The 22,277-nt window shown below is 39.9% G+C and overlaps 1 long non-coding RNA gene across 2 annotated transcripts in view; it reads left to right on the forward strand.

Moving 5' to 3' along the window:
- Positions 1–22,277, forward strand: part of LOC123375079 — a 137,195-nt gene that overhangs the window by 89,751 nt on the left and 25,167 nt on the right. For both annotated transcript variants that reach the window (XR_006581309.1, XR_006581308.1), the window contains exon 4: positions 5,683–5,885. This is a non-coding gene — a long non-coding RNA (uncharacterized LOC123375079). The remainder of the gene's footprint in view (positions 1–5,682; positions 5,886–22,277) is intronic.

Raw genomic sequence — 22,277 nt, forward strand, 5'->3', positions numbered from 1 at the left:
TTGTGGTTTGACTTTTCTAACGGTGCTATTGTCATTATATATTTCCTAAGCTTGGGCTATTACAAATTGTTCTGATGGGGATTTTTTCCACTCTGACTCTTTCTGCCCCTTGTACACAGAAACAAGCAGGATCTTAGTTCAAGGGCTGTAAGCAAGCTTGACCAAACTCAGGGCCTTGACTAAAGTTTAAGGCCTGCTAAATTTTCCCTCACAATTCCCCCCTTTGATGCCTCTTCGGAATCACTTTAGCCTGCACCTCTATGTTCATTAATCCACTAATTTCCTCTCTCTCTTTCTCTCCCTTTACCTGCATTTCCTCGTACACATTCATTACTGCTTCTGGCCTCTGGTTTCATTAGCGCCACTTGCTCTCATACATTGAGCCTAGCAGGTCTAGCACAATGATAAATGCAATCATTACAACAATAGTGATAACACAATTCTATGCCAAAAAATAATAAAAGCAATAACATTCCCAAAATAAGAAAATAATGTGGTTTGGGTTGCTGAATAGCCTTGGTTATAAAGCATACGGCATCATACTTAGTACATAAAGTGGACACTCTATAGGCTGTATGAAAGGCATTCTTTTCAACTTGATATACATTTTGGAGCATGTGAATTTGTCCCTGTAGGTCAGAAATTTTCTGAACCTCTGGTAGGATTGAAAGCAGATTTTGGAATCAGTCAGGTACTAGGGTAGTCCAATTAAAGGGTATTTGAGGTTGAAGGGCCAATTGTAAAATTCTATCTGCAGGCCAATATATGATATGGCTTCCCGCGGAAGTGGTAAGATTTAAATGTACATTCTGCAAAATGGTAGCCTCGACAAACACACAGCTGTCATTAGCTTTAAAGAGCAGGTGTCCTGTCAGGGTAGTTCCTTGTTCTACACCCTCCCAACAAATGCTGTTATAAATTGAGACAACCTTTCCTGGCTTTAGTTTCCGTAGACACTGAACCTGTGGGGGCTTTAATGGCCGGAGTGTTCATTGATTTCCTATCCCTATCCAGATATCGGGTGTTATTTCAGGAGCACTGACTATAAATTGGTTAGGCATACCAGGTGGTTTAATTTCCCAAATGTCTTGGTGAATTACCCAATCCCACATGCATCCTCCCCATGGACCCAGCAGGATTCGGTATGTGGGAGCCCACATCCCTCTGATCGGCCTGTATGCTTGGAAGGAACACTGTGAACGACTGCACTCCCACCCAGAAAATCTCCAAGAATGTCTCCATGGCCACAGATCAGGTGGTACTCCCGAAGTCGCTGTAAGGGAAGATGGCCAGGCCTGATGCTTAAGGTCCCTCTGAATGTCCTTTAGCTGGTCATTCAGAAAATCTTGAATCTCCAAACAGGCCAGATCCCACTACAATGCCTTCCCAGCCCCAGCGATACTAAGCACCATATCTGTTACAAGCTTCTGGGTCATTGCACTGAGGGTGGAAATAATACATAATTCACCAACACCAGTCTGTACCTGGGTTAGCTGTGCTCCAGTAATAAGGGCTATGGCCTTTTCTAAGTATCCCAATTTCTCCTCATGTTCCTGGCCTTTATGGACATTCCAGATTGCAGCTACGCTATTTGCACCATCCCATAGGTATCCAGCCAAGTCTCTTCTCTTTCTAGTGGAAACCCAGGTCTTTTGTTGAGCTAGCCGAATGGCAGCTCCTTTAGAGCAATGTGGATATGGAGAGGTAATCTGAAAACTGGATAAGAACAGTGTGAATTTAATGGTCCCTAATGTAGCATTAATTACAGTACACTGATGTCCTAACACATCTCTCCTCTGTGAAATATTATACCACATCTGTTGGTCAAACACCTTCACAAAGGGCAGAGAAGCATCAGCATCAATGGCAAAGGAAGGGGTATATTGCAATAGGGTACAGGATAAATTATTAATTACGGGAATAATTTTCAGTACAGGTAACTTTTCCAGTGGCAGAACAGACTCTTCGGGTATACGTTTGATTATTCACTAATATTACTTTCCCATTTCCACCCTAAGTTCATTAAGAAGGAGAGGCTAAGGAATATAAAAAGTTTCATCTTCAGGTAGTTTTGTCTAGCTTCTGCAAGCTATTCTTCGAGATTTCGTAGTTTTAGTTCACTTATCTGTCCGGCAGTGAGGCAGCAAGGGAGAGGTTACTAGCACAATCACCTTGCTTGGTTGGAGGCTTTATTATGTCCTCAGGTGGAGAGGTTGTTTTCTTAGCAAGATACAAAGGCACAGTGGGTCTGTCAGTGGACAAATGAGACGTTACCAGCTCTTCACCTTGTTCTTCACTCCTGCTGTCCAGGAGACGCAACAATGCCAGAAGGAAAGATAGACCGATCATCAGTCGGAGAGCCATTACAGTGAGAAACTTGGGCAGGTAGTCAATTCTCGGCACTTCACAGCAGTGTTGATAATTAACAGGATTTGATAAGGATCTTTCAGCACAGGGCCAGGGCGGTTCCTTGCTGATGGACCTCTATGTAGACCCAGTCTCCTGATTTCAGCGAGTGGCAGGGCTGCTATATATAAAAAGACCTAACACATTTCATTAGCACCTGACAATAATTAAGCCTTGTGTTATTTATTAAATGACTGTCCATCTTAGCCAGGGCCAGTGGGGCACAGCTGATAGTCACATTGGGCGCCCTGTTAGAATTTCGTGAGGGCTGAGTTCAGTCTTTTGATTGGGAGTGGCCTTCAAAGGGCACTCCCAAAGGGCATTTGGACATATTGGTGAAGCTGCACATAACTTTTTTATAATCTGTCTAGATATGCCAGATTGTGATACAAAATCCTTAAACAAAAGTTTTACAACAGTTTTGGCATCTGCCTTTTTACAAGGAAATACATTACTAAAACTAACACATGCTAATAATTACAACATTTAAACATTTGAATTAAATCAATCTGAATATTTACAAAAGGGTCCCCATGAAGTGGGGTGCTCAGCTGAATTTGTCCGTACCAGTCTGCCACTATTGTGGGCTAGGCAGATAGGACAGGAATTGCAGTACTGCTGTGTCATAAAGGAAATCATTTTGGGCATACCAATATTGCAGTACTGATACTATCAGAGCATACCACCCCCCTCCTGCTTACGCGTGCCATTTTATGGGACACCATCTGGGGTACAGCAGATTATACAATTTAATTTACACAGCAGGTCTTTTCCCAAAAGGTTAGCCAGTGAACAGGACTGAGGAGGAAAAGGTGAAGAGACGGGGTGGGGCACAAGAACCTTGCCCACCCCTACCGCTTGTGGAGCAGCCAGGGCAGTAGGGACATTCCCTTTTCCAATGGCCCATCTGTTTGCAATAGTGACACGTGCCATCACTGGGTCCTGGGGAAGGTGGACAGTGGGGACCTTAGTTTGGCCTTTTCCCTCTCCCCCGCAATGGGCAGCTATTGTAGGGTCCCTGCATGTCCTGGAGCTGGAGGGTCATTAACTTAGTTTCAATGTGGTGGTGATAGTGTGGGGTAGCTGCTAAAACTTCATTTAGATTCTTTTCTTTACTTTGTTTACAGGTGCTAATTTTGGCCCAATATGCTTTCTTTGGACAGACTGTGAGAACTACTTCCCACAGCCTGTTTCTGATCCTATTTATTGTGTCCTGGTTGTGGCCTGGGTCCTCCATGGGCCACCAGGCTGCCTGATAAAGACGATTTAATGTTTTCCTGGGCAGGACTCCCTTCAAGAGTTGGTTTAAGTCTGCCCAGGTAGGGTTATAACAGAGCATGACAGTTTTTAATTCTTCTTGAAATTTAACAGGGTCTTCTCTTATTTTTGGAAAAATTTTAATTAAAATATACAAATCCATGGGAGACCAAGGTGCATGCACAGACACTAAGGTCTCCTGACTTGAAACGCCAACACCCAGGAATTGGCGCAAGGGGAATATTTCCTCAGCACAGGGAGACACTGTCTGAGGAGCGAACATAAGGGGCTTTTGTTGCATAATATTTCTTGCCAGCTTAGTTGAATTTAAATTCTTTGCCAATTCCCTTTTTATTTCTTTTAATTGTGTGGTAAGTTTCTCCTGGAAGTCCTTGAGACTCCTCATTTGAGATTCACAGCACCATTTTTCTGCTTCTTCATACCAATTAAAATATGCATCAAACTGGCTTTATGGGGATCCCATTCTTTAAAAAGCTTACAAGTGAAAGAACTGCAATTTGCGTACATACAAACATACAATACTCAGGTGTGCCCTTTTGGTGGGACAGTGATTCCTTTTGTCTCACCAGCCCCCATTTTAACAGATCACTTTCACTCAGGTCTTTTACAAAGGGAAGGCTTATTGTAGGGTGTCCACATCTGTCTACACCCCCGTTCAGCAGAGAGCATCAGCTGGTCTCAGAGAGAATGGCGCCGCTTACTCTCTTGCTCTTGGTGGGGCATTTGGACCTGTCAGTGGCTCATGCACTGCCCTTAGGCGGGGAGGGGAATCAGAGGAAAGAGGTTGAGGAAATCAGACCGCCTGAGGGCGGAGAGGATAGGGTCATGCACACTTAGACCCAGGCAGTCCCCTCGGTGGTCAAGCCAGTAGAGCGAGGTCAGGGCCCTTCTGTTTCAGCCCTTCTAGGTGGGGTCACAGGGCTTGCTTTAGAGACATCTCTGATCATGAGCTACCAAGCTTCGCAGAGAGCTCTGGGCATCTTCCTGTGACCCTTATAACAGATCACTCTCACACCAACACACACATTGGCATACAGTAATAGAGTCAGAGGCCTGTCTAGCCACACACTTGGCTCTTCTTGGGATACAGTACAGAACAGATCAGAAGGGTGTCAGGTGTGTCCTGCAGCAAAAAGTCCAAATAGAGCATGCAACTCACCTGAACCCAGAGCCTATGGGTGGTCCTCCACCAGAAACCCTAAATAGAGATTTCAAAAGGTCTCTTACCTTTCCAATGGGCCAGGGGTCTGGTGGGGAACAGTTCGTGGTCCTCTGGTGTTCGGGGTCGCTGTCTATCCGAGTCACGGCACCAATTGATGTGGAAAAATCGATCCACGCATTATGTTTTCAATCAAGTCAGCCTGAGGCCCTTTATTGATTACAACCACGCAGGGGGTGACAGCTATTTGAGCTGCCCTCCACCCCCCGAGTCCAGGAACACACAAGATTTTAAAAGTTTAAAACCACAGACAAATTACACATACTTCCGTATTAATTACCTTATTTGGAATACATTGCAAAATTAATACAGGTCAAAAGCAGAAAGAACAATCATCCTACTTATTTGGCTTTTCCTGTTATTGTTGTTCACAGTCTGGTTCATTTGCGGTTTGACTTTTCTAACAGTGGTATTGTGGTTATATATTTCCTGAGCTTGGGCTATTATAAATTGTTCTGTTTGGGGATTTTTTCCACTCTGACTCCTCCTGCCTCTTGTACACAGAAACAAGCAGGATCTTAGTTCAAGGGCTGTAAGCAAGCTTGACCAAACTCAGGGCCTTGACTAAAGTTTAAGGCCTGCTAAATTTTCCCTCACACAGAGATGCAAAGAGATGGGCCTGCTGGCTGAAGCAGCCACTGGAGAGGAATAGTTAGACCCCAAGGAGCAAGTGATACATGAATCAAAGACTGTTTTGAGAACCAAGCTCAAAGGAAAGGGCAGGTTCTTCCCCACTGGGGGACGGTCCTGTATTGAGTGAGGTTTGCTTTTTGTTGTAGAATGTTTTGGGGCTAAGCCCCTCCCCCAAAAATCCTCCAGCAGAGGGGTAAGACAGAAGGGACAATTAGCCTGTGGGCCAGAGCCCACCTCAATGGATAGAAGAGACAGCCTTCTTCCCCCACAGAGAGTCCTGTGGCTGTGTTGGGGTGCGTGAAAGGTCCACAAGGAGGCACTGCTCCAGCCATGTATGCTGTTCATTCAGGTAATCTTAACATTAATGACTATAAAAATATTTTATCAATGTGCGCTATGTATTAACAAACAGTATATTTTATGAATTAATTTCAAGTTAATATTAAGCAATGCTAAATTATTTTGGAACAACATATGTGTTGCTACCAGAAGAGTTCATCATGATTTATGTTGTTACAATGAACACCAAAGGAATTAATAATGATTTGCACTTATTATAAAGTGGTACCAATGTAGAGGGGAAAAATGGTTAGTCTAATTAAATTCTGGAAACCACTTTAGGGCTTTACTGTATTGTGGATGCTGGTTCTTATATTAATTCTCTCTGAAAGGTTTTAATATTGTTCAAAGAGGCATAATTTTACAACCAGACAGTATTTCAGATTATTTTTTTCCCAAGGCATCACTGGCCAGGGACAGCACCTAGCACAATGGTGACTTGCTTCATAAGTTGGGCTTCTAGGTACTACGGTCATACAGAAAATAAATAATATCAATGATAGTCCTAAGATATTTGGTATATTGGAGGGGAGCAGATTCATGAGCTGTGGTAGCTTCATGTTTTGACAGACCTGAGTGGGCAGGAATCACAGCCTCAATCCAGCAATCACATAAGTACCTGTATAACTCTGCTCCCATGAGTAGTCCCATTGACAATATGCAGCTTGAATATGGACATTATGAAACTCAGTACTATATATATATTTTAGAAGGCTGGAGGACTCAAGTTTTCCAGCTGGGTTGAGCAGTGTGAAAATCCATGCTTATCCATTCTCCATATCTTTTGTTTGTGTCTTTTAGTTATTTATACTGAAATAAACATAGCCATGGATCTGGGCACTGTGACACACATTTACCATATATGATCATGTTGATCTATTAGATATTCTTGTTTTATCTTAGATAGGGTTGACCTACTGAGAGTTTTTTAAAATCTTAGGTAGGATTGTAATCAACTCTTAGCTATCACTCTTATGATTGCACTCATCATCTCTTCCTTTGTATGTCTGATTGTAACAACAAGCATGAGGATAAAGCATTAAAAAGATGATTTAAACTGAAACCTCTCTGTATAGCGGAAGGATACAGAAGGAGCCCAAAGTGTTTTTCAGGTAGAAGAATCACATCACCAGCTGAGTAGAGGGACATTGCTCTGTAGTCTTGTTATTAAACAGTGCCAATCTGGCACTTGAGGTAAAGATTAATCTAGGCAACAGGAACTGTAGATGGAATATAGTTGCCCATGTGGAATTTGACGTAAACACCTTTACTCTAGAGAAAAGTGCCATAGGCAAATTAGTGACCACAAGGGGACTGTGACTCAGCTTTATATCTTATCTGAATAACAGCACTCTAGCAGCAGCGTGTTCCCTAACACCCCATTTGGGAATTGGCTCATGGACTTAGAGAAATCGCCTATTGAATCCCCAGCCTCCCTTCATTGTTATTCGCTCCCGCTGCATACCAGGTTTCTCACACAAGCACTGTGATGGGTTGGATCACAGAAACCCCCCTGGGAGCTGCCAACCGTTGTGCCAAGACTACCTCTGCTCCTGTTTTCCCTGCCAGCTGAGGACCCCAGCACCCTATCTTGCTGAGCCAGACACCCCCATCTGCTCCAACAAAGACCCAGGGTCTGAATTACTTGCCCCAAAACTGCAGATTTACCTGAAAGCAGCTAACAGAAGTGTGCTTGTCTTTAACACCCAGATGCCCAACTCCCAATGGGATCTAAACCCAAATAAATCCATTTTACCCTGTATAAAGCTTATGCAGGGTAAACTCATAAATTGTTCACCCTCTATAACACTGATAGAGAGATATGCACAGTTGTTTGCTCCCCCAGGTATTAATATATACTCTGAGTTAATTAATAAGTAAAAAGTGATTTTATTAAATACAGAAAGTAGGATTTAAGTGGGTCCAAGTAGTAACAGACAGAACAAAGTAAGTCACCAAGAAAAATAAAATAAAATGCGCAAATCTATTCTAATCAAACTGAATACAGATACTCTCACCCTCAGAGATGCTTCAGTAAGGTTTTTCCTTCCAGGCCTGGGTACAATTCTTTCCCTGGTACAGCTCTTGTTCCAGCTCAGGTGGTAGCTAGGGGATTCTTCACGATAGCTCCTCTCTTCCCTTTGTTCTGTTCCAGCCCTTTATATATCTTTTGCATAAGGCGGGAATCCTTTTGTCCCTCTCTTGATTCCCACCCACTCCTTCTCAATGGAAAGACACCAGGTTAAAGATGGATTCCAGTTCAGGTGGTATGATCACATGTCACTGCAAGACTTCAACCTTCATTTCTCCCAGCCTGACTCACAGGAAGGCCTGCCTGCAAACAGAGCCATCCAGTCAATTGCCCTGGTTAACAGGAGTCATCAAGATCCCAAACCACCATTAATGGCCCACACTTTGCATAATTACAATAGGCCCTCAGAGTTATATTTCATATTTCTAGTTTCAGATACAAGAGTGTTACATTTATACAAATAGGATGATCACACTTAGTAGATTATAAGCTTTGTAATGATACCTTACAAGAGACCTTTTGCATGAAGCATATTCCAGTTACATTATATTCACTCATTAGCATATTTTTATAAAATCATATAGGCTGTAACATCACAGTAACCAGACCTGTCTCTAATTAGCTTATTTTTGGCAGTTTCTCATCTTCTGAGGCCTGAGCCAGCTGATCTTATGGTAACTATGGTACCTGGTTGTTCTAGGTGAAGGGATACAAAAAAGTAAAACCAATAACAGTTTGTAAAACCCCTTAAACATTTAACAAATAATTTTACTGTAAACTCTATAGCAATTTCACCATCTCCACAATACGTTATGGTAAGGGGTGGTAAAAAAAACATTTGTTGGCACGTATTTAGGATGCCCTGCATAACTCATTCATGGTTTTAGAACTCTTTGAATAGTATGAACATCCAAAACTCTTTTAGATTAGCGCCAATAGTAAGTTATGAAAACATGGATGGGAATAGTTACTTTGCTTCTGTCTCTAGACCTATGAAATTTGCTGAAAGTCTTTTACTTCTATTTAACTGTAACTTGTAACCCATTGCTGTAGACCCTCTTGAAAAACCTATTCTAGCAAGATTTTTTTTCAGACCTCAATTCATTTAAAGCACATGCTTGTTTTTAGGCATGCTTTTAAGTTCTGTTGACATAAAGTTAAGCATGCACTTAAGTATTTTGTTGAATAGGGATGGACTTAAGCATGTGCTTAAATGTTTTGCTGATTGAGGCCTAAACCTTTTAATTAGAGCCATGTTTACAGAAAATTAGATTGTCTTTATCTCTTCTGCAGTGATCAAGAAGTTACCAGCTGTCACTAATAAAAACAACCAGTTCTTGTTTTAGTTGAAACTTGCAGTCTAAGGAAGCAATAAAGACTATACAATATACTAACTTAATTTTTGCTGCATCAATTATGAATTGAATTTGCAAAATACTCACTCTAACGTCAAATAAAAGGGGAGGGAAATTAATAAAGTTTAAAGTGGGGTTGTTCGTTAAATACATATATACAATAAAAAATGGAATGATACCAGATCCTTTCTGCTCTAAATATTTGTTCCTTCCATATACAGTATGGTCTGTAGTGCATCTCTCTCTCTCTCTCTCTCTCTCTCTCTCTCCTTCCACTAACAATTTATATTCAGGATACTCTAATGAAGTACATCTTGAGTCTCCTTTTCATGGCTAATGAGGAGACAACAAGAATTTGACTAATACTAGTACAATTACTGGAGCAGTGAAGCGTGCATCTCTGATTAGACATGATAATTTGCAAGGCTGGGCTCTTCACATTAAGTTTGCAAACAGTTTAAAAATCACTTCCTCTATTTATCCAGCTAATCTCTGTTTAATGACTCCAGTTCTGACAAAAGAAAGAGAAAATGTCTCTTAAAAATCCTATACTTCATTTATGAAGCGTGAGTAGGGAGCAGAGGTGTAATTTGTAGTAAATCTTTTCCAGAAGACTCTTTGATGAAGCCATGCAGCTGACTTTTCACATATGATGGTATTTTTATTCATCCTAGAATACATCAGAGTTTCTTTTACACTGAGGTTTGTTGCCTTTGTCTGTTTTGCTATAGAATAACACTAATTTCTCATATCAGCTTTAGGCATATTTTTACTGTATTATTTTTGGCTCCATTGTTTGCTTTCAGTTTCTTTCTAATTATAGAATTGTGGGACTGGAAGTGACCTCAAGAATCTAACCTGTTCGTAAGAATTTCCAATGATGGAGATTCCATTACCTCCCTGGGAAATTCATTCTAGTGCTTAACCACCCTGACAGTTAGGAATTTTTTCCTAATGTCCAACCTAAACCTTCCTTGCTGCAATTTAAGCCCATTGCTTCATATCCTATCTTCAGTGGTTAAGAATAACAATTTTTCTCCCTCCTCCTTGTAACAATCGTTTAGGTACCTGAAAACTGTTCTCACGTCCCTCTCAGTCTTCCCTTCTGCAGACTAAATAAACCCAGTTTTTTTCAATCTTCCCTCATAGGTGATGTTTTCTAGACCTTTAATCATTTTTGTTGCTCTTCTCTGGATTCTGTCCAGTTTGTCCACATCTTTCCTGAAATGTGGCACCCAGAACTGGACACATTACTCCAGTTGAGGCCTAATCAGCAGAGTAGAGCTGAATTACTTCTCTTGTCTTGCTTACAACACTCCTGCTTGTGGTCCACTATGACCCCCAGATCCTTTTTCGCAGTACTCCTTCCTAAGCAGTCATTTCCGATTTTGCATCTGTGTGCAACTGATTGATCTTTCCTAAGTGGAGTGCTTTGCCTTTGTCCATATTTAATTTCATCCTATTTACTTAAGACCATTTCTCCAGTTTGTCAGATCATTTTGAATTTTAATCCTATCCTCCAAAGCACTTGCAACCCCTCACAGCTTGCTATGACCTGCAAACTTTATAAGTGTATTCTCTCTAAGCCATTATCTAAATCACTGATGAATATATTTAACAGAATCAGACCCAGGACTGATCCCCGTGGGATCCCATTCAATATGCCCTTCAGCTTGACTGTGAACCACTGATAACTACTCTCTGAGAACAGTTTTCCAACCAATTATTCACCCACCCTATAGTAGCTCCATCTAGGTTGTATTTCCCTACTTTGTTTATGAGAAGGTCATGCGAGACAATATCAAAAGCCTTACTAAAATCAAGATATACCATATCTACTGCTTCCCCCCTATCCACAAGGCTTGTTACCTGGTCAAAGAAAGCTACTAGGTTGATTTCACATTATTTGTTCTTGACAAATTCAAGCTGACTGTTACTTATCACCTTATTATCTTCTAGGTGTTTGCAAATTGATTGCTTAATTATTTGCTCTGTTGTTTTTCCGGATACTGAAGTTAAGCTGATTGGTCTGTAATTCCCTGAGTTGTCGTTATTTCCCTTTTTATAGATTGGCACTATATTTGCCCTTTTCCAGTCCTCTGGAATCTATCCCATCATCCACAACTTTTTGAAGATAATCACTAATGGCTCAGATACCTCCTCAGTCAGCTCCTTCAGTATTCCAGGATCTATTTCACTAGGCCCTGCCAACTCAGACATCTAACTTGTAATTTTCAACTTGTTCTATCCCTATTTTAGCCTCGATCGTACCTCATTTTCACCGGCATTCACCATGTTAGATGTCCAATCGCTACTAACCTTTTCTGGTAAAAACTGAAACAAAAAAGTTATTTAACACTTCTGCCATTTCCACATTTTCTATTGTTGTCTACCTCCTTCCCCCGCATTGAGTAACGGGCCTACCCCATCCTTGGTCTTCCTCTTGCTTCTAATGCACTTGTAGAATATTTTCTTGTTACCCTTTATGTCTCTAGCTAGTTTAATCTCATTTTGTACCTTGGACTTTCTAATTTTGTCCCTATATGTTCTTTGTTTATATTCATCCTTTGTAATTAGACCTAATTTCCACTTTTTGTAGGACTCTTTTTTGAGTTTCAGATCACTGGAGATCTCCTGGTTAAGTCAGGGTGGTCTCTTGCCATACTACCTATCTTTCCCACACATAGTTGGGGATAGTTTGCTCTTATGCCCTTAATGTCTTTTTGGAAAAACTGTCAACTCTCTTGAAGTGTTTTTTCCCCTTAGATTTGCTTCCCATGGGATCTTACCTTCAACTCCCTGAGTTTGCTAAAGTCTGCCTTCTTGAAATCCATTATCTTTATTGTTCTGTTTTCCCTCCTACCATTCCTTAGAATCATGAACTCTACCATTTAATGATCACTTTCACCTAAGCTGCCTTTCACTTTCAAATTTTCAACCAATTCCTCCCTATTTGTCAAAATCAAATCTAGAACAGTGTCTCCCATAGTAGCTTTCTACCCCTTCTGAACTGAAAAATTATCTCCAATACATTCCAAGAACTTGTTGGATAATCTGTGCCCTGCTGTGTTATTTTCCCAACAGATGTCTGGGTAGTTGAAGTCCCTCATCACCACCAAGTCCTGTGCTTAGTGTGATTTTGTTAGTTGTTTAAAAAAAGCCTCATCCACCTCTTCTTCCTGGTTAGATGGTCTGTAGTAGACCCCTCCCATGACATCACCCTTGTTTTTACCCAGAGTCTTTCAGCAAGTTTGTCTCCTATTTCCATCTTAACCTCAGTCCAAGTGTATACATTTTAATACATATGGCAACACCTCCTCTTACTGCAACTTTTAGATTTATACTTGCCTATTTACACAAGGCAAATCACTTTCTTTGACAGGAGAGTACGATAGTAGTTTTTACTCATCAGCATCATTGTGAACAAGTCAATTTTCATGACAATTTTGTAAGGCTGACACTTACCATTCCTAGGTTTCTGTGAAATTCCATTTTTTATGACATGTACATTTTCTACAGTCAGAGCTGAAGCAGACAGCTTAATAACTGCCAGTGTGTCCACTATGTAACGTCCCCTGAAGCCACAGCTCCTCAGGCAAGGGTTCTGGTCAGACTTCACAAGCTGAACAGGACCATGTCAGTCCTTGGATGGAAATCTTCCTAACACAACAACCACTGTAGGAACTGGCAGCATTGCCTCTCTAGATGGTATTCTTGCCGTGTCAGGAATCAGGACTGAACTGCAGCCATAGCAATCTTTCAAATGAGCATTCAAATATATGTCCTGAGGTAACACTGCCCTCCTGGGCATGTCATTGGCAGCAGGTATCGAACCTCCTGCAAGAGTAAAGTCAGGATCCGTTTCTGACTGCTATCCCAGTGAGTCCAAAAGAGATCGTGATTCTGAGACACCTAGTTCCTTCCAGGGGCTCTTTATGAAATGTCGGCAGCTTTCTGCCACCTCTTACCCGGGCTTGGAGCAAATGTTCCACCTAAGCCTTAGGGAATATCATTACAATATATAGCTTTTTAAAAGCATAATTGTGCAGGTGTATCCTGCTGCAGGAGCTGGTTCCTCTGGAGCCATAAAACTCTTGGTTTGATATCAGCATGATATGTCTCTGTGATTTGCCAGTCCTAGCTTATTTTTTGAGATGGGGAGAGTTGTTTGCTGTCAGAGAAAAAAACAGTAGTGTTCATGAATTGTAGTGGAAGGAGACAGAAAACCTTGGATCAACTTCCTTCTGTAACTATGGAAGTTACTAGGGGGCATTCCCTGGGGAAGCCTTGACAAAAGGCATCTCTGAATACAGAGGACACCTGTGTTTTCCTGCTACTCCCAACACAAAGAAGAGAGGTAAAATTAGAAAACGATATCACAGGTTGCAAGCTGGCTGGCAGGTTTCCAAACCTCAATGGCAGAAAGTCCTCCCAGGGGGATGGCAGTTGAAGCACTGCAAAGCACAGCCCCTCCCCATCTGCTGCTATGGTGGAAGCCAGTTGACTCCGCTTCAAAAAATGGGCATAACTAGTCAGGGGTTCCCCTTAACTCTTGTCTGTGACTTCTGCTGGTGACCCTCATCTCTTCCAATCTAGGTATATCTAGAGCTTGGTTTTCAAAAAGGTTGGCTACCTCAATTTCCAACTGTCTTCTCATGATTAATAGATTTTAAGGCCAGAAGGGACATTTATTATCCTCTCATTTGACCTCCTCGCTAACACAGGCCAGAGAATTTCATCCACTGATTCTTGGTGTGATTATTGATTGAACACCTCTGAAAACCAGGCCCATACTGTACTCATCACCAAGGTAACTGAGCATCTTAAAGCTGCCTTCCCCTAGGGCAGAGATTCCCAAACTGGGGTTCGTGAACCCTTGGGGGTTCACAAAATGTATCAGGGGGTTCTCAGAAAAAAATTCTGTAATAGCAGACAGAGCTGTCCCTTGGGGCGCTGGGGCCTGGCAGCCCTGTGACCATTACTTCCTGGCAGAACAAGTTTAAGCTTTGTTGTAGTCATGTGTGGTTTGCCTAGACTGCTCAAGACCCAAATGCTTGTGGGAGGAACTCTTTATTTGAGTTGGCTTCTTAAATACCTTCATGCTGTTTCACGTCTGGAACTCCTTGATGAAACATGTAGGAGGCTTAATCAAAGTGATATGAGCTACAAAAGTGAAATCTTGGAAGAGTGTTGCCATTTTCATAATGTAATAAAATTAATAATGTAATGATTAATAATGTAATAATAAATAGTGTGTAATAAGTGCATCATAAAAAAGGCAAATTATTTCCAAGATCACTGCTTCTATAATTTATGCTCACGTAAGGGAGAAAATCCCTGGAAATATTCATTTTTAGGAGGGGGTTCACAAGATTTGATTTTTTTGTGAAAGGGGGTCGCTGGTTGTTAAAGTTTGGGAACCACTGCCCAAGGGGAACACCTGGTACAACAGTGTAATGACCATTGTTCTCTCTCGGAGAGTGAATCCCAACTCTGGTGCAGTGTGTCCCCCCCCCCACTTAGTGCAAAGAAGAACAACTTGTCTTATGCATAACTTAGATCCTTATGTATGCTGTGTATAATTGACACTGCTCAATAAATAATAGGGGTATTCATTTCCAGCTCCTTGCTGGACTAGAAATATTCTGGGCAAAGAGCCTGTCTTGCATTTTTTTCTGTATTTCCCCTCTGGGTCCAACCTTGAAGCTGGAAATATAGAGGTGGATAAAGGTGAAAAATAGGGCTCTCAAGCAATTAAAAAAATTAATCGTAATTAATCACGCAACTGAAAAAATTAATTGCACTGTTAATAATAGAATACCATTTATTTAAATAGTTTTGAATATTTTCTACATTTTCAAATATATTGATTTCAATTACAACACAGAGTACTCAGTGTACACTGCTCACTTTATATTTTTTGTTATAAATATTTGCACTGTAAAAAACAAAAGAAATAGTGTTTTTCAATTCACCTAATACAAGTACTGTAGTGCAGTCTCTTTATCATGAAAGTTGAATTTACAAGTGTAGAATTATGTACAAAAAATAACTGCATTCAAAAATAAAATGATGTAAAACTTTAGAGCCTACAAATCCACTCAGTCCTACTTCTTGTTCAGCCAATTGCTAAGACAAACAAGTTTGTTTACATTTTCAGGCGATAAAGCTGCCCGCTTCTTGTTTACAATGTCACCTGAAAGTGAGAACAGGCATTTGCATGGCACTATTGTAGCTGGTGTTGCAAGATATTTATATGCCAGATGCTCTAAAGATATATATGTCTCTTTGTGCTTCAGCTACCGTTCCAGTGGACATGCATCCATGCTGATAACGGGTTCTGCTCGATAACCATCCAAAGCAGTGCAGACCGACACATGTTTATTTTCATTATCTGAGTCAGATGCCACCAGCAGAAAGGTTGATTTTCTTTTTTGGTGGTTTAGCTTCTGTAGTTTCTGCATCAGAATGCTGCTCTTTTAAGATCTCTGAAAGTATGCTCCACACCTCGTTACTCTCAGATTTTGGAAGGCACTTCAGATTCTAAAACCTTGAGTAGAGTGATGTAGCTATCTTTAGAAATCTCACATTGGTACCTTCTTTGCATTTTGTCAAATCTGCAGTGAAAGTGTTCTTAAAATGAACAACATGTGCTGGGTCATCATCTGAGACTGCTATAACATGAAATATATGGCAGAATGCAGATAAAACAGAGTAGAAGATATAAAATTCTCCCCCAAGGAGTTCAGTCACAAATTTAATTAATGCATTATTGTTTTAATGAGCACCATCAGCATGGAAGCATGTCCTCTGGAATTGTGGCCAAAGCATGAAGACGCATACGAATGTTTAGCATATCTGGCAAGTAAATACCATGCAATGCTGGCTACAAAAGTGCCATGCGAACGCCTGTTCTCACTGTCAGGTGACATTGTAAATAAGAGAACGCCTGTTCTCACTGTCAGATGCAGCATTATCTCCCGTAAATGTAAACAAACTTGTTTGTCTTAGCAATTGGCTGAACAAGCAGTAGGACTAAGTGGACTTGTAGGTGCTAAAGTTTTACATTGTTTTGTTTTTAGTGCAGTTATGTAACAGAAAAAATCTACATTTGTAAGTTGCATTTACACAATAAAAAGATTGCACTACAGTACTTGTATGAGGTAAACTAAAAAATACCATTTCTTTTGTTTGCCATTTTTGCAGTGCAAATGTTTGTAATAAAAATAATAATATAAAGTGAGCACTGTCCACTTTGTATACTGTGTTGTAATTGAAATCATTATATTTAGAAATGTAGGAAAACATCAAAAACATGTAATACACTTCAATTGTTGTTCTACTGTTTAACAATGTGATTAAAACTACGATTAATCACGATTAATTTTTTTTAGTTAACCATGTGAGTTAACTGTGATTAATCAACAGCTCTAGTGAAAAAAAATGAGCAGGCATAAGCTGACTTTTTTTTCCCAAGTCCCCAAAAGCGTTGAGGTCAAGAGAATTGAGCAAAGTTCCAGGTTATTTTATCTCAATTTTTTAAACTCCTTTTTACTGAATAGTTATATATATTTTTTTAAACAAATGTATGTGTCCTGATGCAAATAACAAGAAACATTTTGTTTCTAATTCAGTTGGGGCCTGATCCACTGAAGTCAATGGGAGTCTTTCCATTGACTTAAATTCTCTATGGGTCCATCTCTTAGTGCTATGGCATTATATATATATTTTTATTATTATTATTTTTACTTGTTAGCTGGGAGAAAAAGAGGGGTAATTTATTATGTGTGCAGAAAATTATTTGTGAACAGAAATCTATGACTGGAGGATGGTTTTCATTTTTTTTAAAAAGGAAGGGAATTATATTTAAAAGAAGCATTGTCACTTAAAACAAACCAAGTTGTTCTCTGCTATATATCACTGTAGCTGTTAGTGGTAGAGAGAGAATACATCAAATACTCACATTAAAAACTCTAAATTCAATTAGCTAGTAGCTCTTTAAGGTGAAAAGGGTATGTGACTAAATTTAGTACACGACTGATATTTTTTGCTATTACCTTTTATGAGGAGTTCAGCAGAGGTTTCTGTCTCTTTCAAGCAGTGTGTCTGAATTCTCCAGAACTGTATCTTTGCTCATTTCCTCCAACTTGCTATAGGCCACACTTAAGAAAATTTGAAACCGAATCAGCCATTCTATATCCTCCTTTAAAAATTGCATCCAGAATTCACTGTGTTTAGTGTGAATAGCCCATCTGGTAGCATGTACCTCCTGTGCAAATTGATCACCAGGTTCTTTGAGACCATTCTCATGGAACAGCTCACGTATTCCTGAGTGGGATTATGAGGAAGGATGGTCCTGTGGTTAAGGCACTAGCCTGAAGTTTGGGAAATATAAGATCAATTCCCATTTGTGTGTCAGACCCCTTGTGTGACCTGGAACAAGATACCTAGTCTCTGGCCTCAGTTGCCCATCCATAACATGGGGAATAATGCTTCCTTTCTCCCACTCTTTGTGCATTTGGATTGCAACCTCTTAATATCTGTCTCTTACTGTGTGTAGGTCTGGTCGGGGTCTGTAGTCACAAATGCAGCTTTTTGTTGTGACTATTTCCCTCTCATCATCCCTTATTACTCAGCTAAACAACCTGTGCGAAGCCCAGCTCTAATCAGCTTTGTAGATCTGGGGCCCACATAAAATATCTGGAGGAGAGAGGAAGGAGCAAAGGAGCCTCATTCTCTTTCTACAAGTCCTAGATCTACCTGACAACAGAGAAAGCTACTGGAGTCTCTCCTGGCACAATACAAGCCAGTGCTCTTGCAATAAGTTCTGTAAAATGGAAAGGGGCAACAGTAGCCCAAAGAGGAGATGGGGGCCACACTTTTATTTTTTTTCAAATCCCCATTTTCCTGGTCTGGAGCGTTACTGTTGATCTACTATAGTAATTTCAAAAATGAAGTAATCACACTGTCAGTAGTCGTGGAGTTTCTTGATACATTTGCAAGGCAATCTGAAATTCCAGAGCTATTCTTGGAGTGAAACAACGACTTCAGAAGACCAAAGAAGCCCTATCCCCATTACACAAAGTATTTTTCTCTACAAATTCCTCTTTTCTTTCTCCCCTAAATTTGAAGTGAACCCTTAAAATGTCCGCAATTTCAGCAAGCTGTGAAATGTCCAATTGTGCAGGTTCCATGCAAACCTCGGAGCATCTTTCATACAAAATCACAGTCAACTTCAAATGGAGAATAAACATGTAAATGAGCCATTTCTCAATTACTGTATCACAAGATATTCTGAAAGGAGAGAGAGGTTGAGACTTAAAAAAAATAACTTCTCCAGCTAACTCTCGCTGTGCCATTAACATAGAGTTGGCCCTAGGCTTTGTCAAACTCATTCATGTGGTGTCTCATCCAGCTCCTTCACTTCAAGTCACCTTTGAAGCTAATTTGTGCTGTGTGCACTTTGGCCATTATTGAGAATCTGACCCATAATGCCCAGCGAGTAGATCTTGTGATGCCTTTGTCTGTCACATGAAAGAACTCTCTACTCTCTGTCTTTTCCCTGGGTAGGTACTTATAGGCAGTGATCAAGTTATCTCTTTGGTCTTCTGAAGTCATTGCTTCACTCCAGGCATAGATCTAGAATATCAAATTGCCTTGCAATATCTATCAAGAAATTCCACCACTACTGACATTGTGATTACTTTATTTTTGCAAATACTATAGCAGATCAACAGACTTGCTTCTCTTGGAGAGCTATTCACACTTTGGGCATGGTGCAAGCAACTACGATGGGATTCATATTCTAATACCAGTTAGCTCTGCACTCAGGTGAATCATTCCCACTAAGGATGGAAGATTCTTTTTGTCCAATGTCTCTGTGCATTATGGGCCACAAAATCCCAGTTCATAGCTGTCGGCATCTGGATGTGCACTACTTGTAGAAAATGTGCAAAATGCCTGGCATAATCTCAGTTCAATGCTATGATCACACTACTGGTTGTATGTGAGACCCTTAAACTTAATAACAGGAAAATTTATACAACAAGGCACTAACTAACTATCCCTAAAGGCTAATGTTGGAGTTTCTTGTCCCCTTGATGTTTGTGGAGAATTTATTTTATGTGTATAATTCCCATTAACCCTAAAGTAAGCTCCTTGCTCTAGGAAATCTTAAAGTCAAGGGTTTATTTTTTGCCATGAAAGTTAAAACAATTAACTCATTCATGGGAGAGGAATTTTAATTGAGATCACTGCAGTTGGAAAAACAAGTGTGTTATTCATAAGCAGAATAATTCCCTCTCCCAGCCCTTTCCTCTAAACATTTGGTCATAAAAGGGTTCATTTTAGACTATGTGTAGCAACAGCAGAGGTAAACATTGCTCTAAAGCTTAATATTCTGTGAGCCAGTGGAGATGGGTGTGATCCAGCTAGATTTATTTTGTCCTGTCATTTCAGATGTACCTTACCCACTCTACAGAATCATTCCTTGTAGACACCAGCAGGAGTCCCTGCCATCTTAAGCCTGATTTTCTTTTTGAGCCAGTCTTGTTTGTTTTAGACAGGTTGCTTCATACCCTGTTCAAAAATGAAATGTTTTCTTTGTGCATGAGCTTTGACAGAAATGAAGAAAAATCTCATCCATTTTCCTCAGTTGTCCTTACCTCATACAAAGGAAAACATTCACAGCTGTCTCTGGTGTCCTGCAGTGCAATAATTCTTCTCCAGATGTAGACTAATACCTGAAAACCTGCTGACATGGCCACTTGCCTCCAATGATGCCATAACTTCTGGACACTAAGAGCACAAGATTGATTTGTGTCATTTTTCCATTAAGTCCAATATCCCTTTAAACAAGCTCAAAGCATATTGCTGTTCAGAATGAAGAAAAATACTTTACAGAACTCTTAGATTTTTATCAGTAATGTTAAAGATTTAAATGATTTTCAAGAACACCTAAGGGAATTAGGCACATGTGTCCTATGGAAACTCAATGGGATTTATATTCCTCATTTGACAACCCTGCCATTAGATTTTTATTAACAATTACATTCCAAGAACTCCACAAAACATGGAAATGTATTTTCTCTCTCTAAAATATAAAGATGAATGTGAGTTGGTGTGAATTTTAGCTGCAGTACAAAGAATCATTTTTCAGGAGTCTGCAAGGGACTAAAAAGAAGCCTTCTCCCTTCAGAAAGTGAAGGTAAAACAAATGTAAAATTAGATCTGATAATTAATGGACCTGTGCAAAATACTTGTGACAAATCACATGAAACTTCTCTGGTTTGGTCTTTAGTTACCAAAAAAAAAAAAAGGAAAAGGTTTGTAGGAAGATCGGCAATTCCAGATTCTTTCCTTGAACCAGCAACAATTTATGATTTTGGGTGGAAAACATATGAAACTCAGTGGTTTTTCATGGTGTCAACCCCAAACCATGTACAACTTGGTGGTTTCAGCTTCAGTGAACAAATAAAACTAAGATACTGTGAACCTATGAGAACTGAAAAAAGGTAAGTGAGAGATCTGAGATATAAATCCACAAAGATTTTATACATTTGTACCAGAGACACAAAAGGGAACAGTTGTGGTGGTGAGAGGGGAGGAGAAAGAAAAGATCCTTTTGAACAAAAGAGAATCACAAGGCAACTCGTTTTTATTGTGTGTTTGGGAAGAGAGAACCCAGGGTTTGCCATGCCAGCTCAGACAATCAAATCCAATATTCTATTACTTGCAGTGGCCAACACCTGGCTAATTATGCAAAGTTGTACAGGAGGGATAAAATTCCATCATGGGCTTAAACCAAGCCCTGACGGAGAAAAGTAGGACATACATACGATCTAATAACCCAGGCCTAACTCTTCCAGCAGCAGTTGGAAGATTTCACCATAAATCCAGGAGTTAAAATCAGGTATGTGTTAGAAGAAAGGATTCTACAGGTTAAACACTGTGCATTGAACTCAATGGAAATTACACCCAAGCAAGGGCAGTATTAGACTCTAAGCATTCATTATATTTTGTTAAATTGAAGCATGTAGCCGTTATCCTCATGGTCAAAATTTTATTCCTGCCTGCATATATAACATATTATCCTATTATAAATTGACCTCACTCATATAATTGGCAAAAGGGTATTCCATTAAAAGTAAAAGCTTTTTTATTTCATTTTCTCTCTATGGTTCTTTTGTGATAGTCCATCCTCTTTGTGACCAAGCATTTAGTAGGTTCACTAACTTTCCATACACCTCTTTATGTCTTGGCTGTGTTGCACAGGAGTCAATTTCCTGGTATTTTTTTACTCAGAGAGGCGAGCAGATTCTTGTTGTGCAAACTGCCCATCATCTTAGACTGCAAACTGTTTGGAGTAGGGACAGTATTTTTCTGTATGTATTGACAACTCCTCATGCCATTACAATATAAGTAATAATACCTGCAATGCTGGAGTTCTTGGAGTACAGATGTTTGAAGCCTTAAAAGGGTACATTATTGCAACAGGCCAGTGAAGGTTACTTGTAACAGGTAATTACACTGGTCTACAATTTTTGAGAAGTTGTCTGCTTCAGAGATAAAATGTGCTATTTATTATGTATTTTGATGTGCTGAATTCAAATATGACAATTAAAACAACTGATTGGCTACTGTTTCTTAGATATTTAAGTTTTTACATTTTATGTCTATGTATATTGTGTAGATAGTAGAGTTTTAATCATAAATTGTAAACCTAGGTCTTTTCATGTGTTTATGGTTGCTTTACATGATAATATTTCACCTCTCCTGTTTATGTAACACTTTAAAAATCAGCAAAAGGGTTATATAAATAAAATTTATTATGAAACAAAAGGCAAAAAACTATTATGTACATAGTTTAGTCCTATTCAGTGTCTACTCGGCGCTTCATGGCTTGTCTCTTGTATTCATTAAATGGAGCATCTCTTGTCACTGTCCAGCAATAGTCTGCAAGCATTGATGGGCTCCATTTGCCCTGATAGCGTTTCTCCATTGTTGCAATGTCCTG

This window comes from Mauremys mutica, chromosome 7 (assembly GCF_020497125.1).
Source record: "Mauremys mutica isolate MM-2020 ecotype Southern chromosome 7, ASM2049712v1, whole genome shotgun sequence".
NCBI lineage: Eukaryota > Metazoa > Chordata > Testudines > Geoemydidae > Mauremys > Mauremys mutica.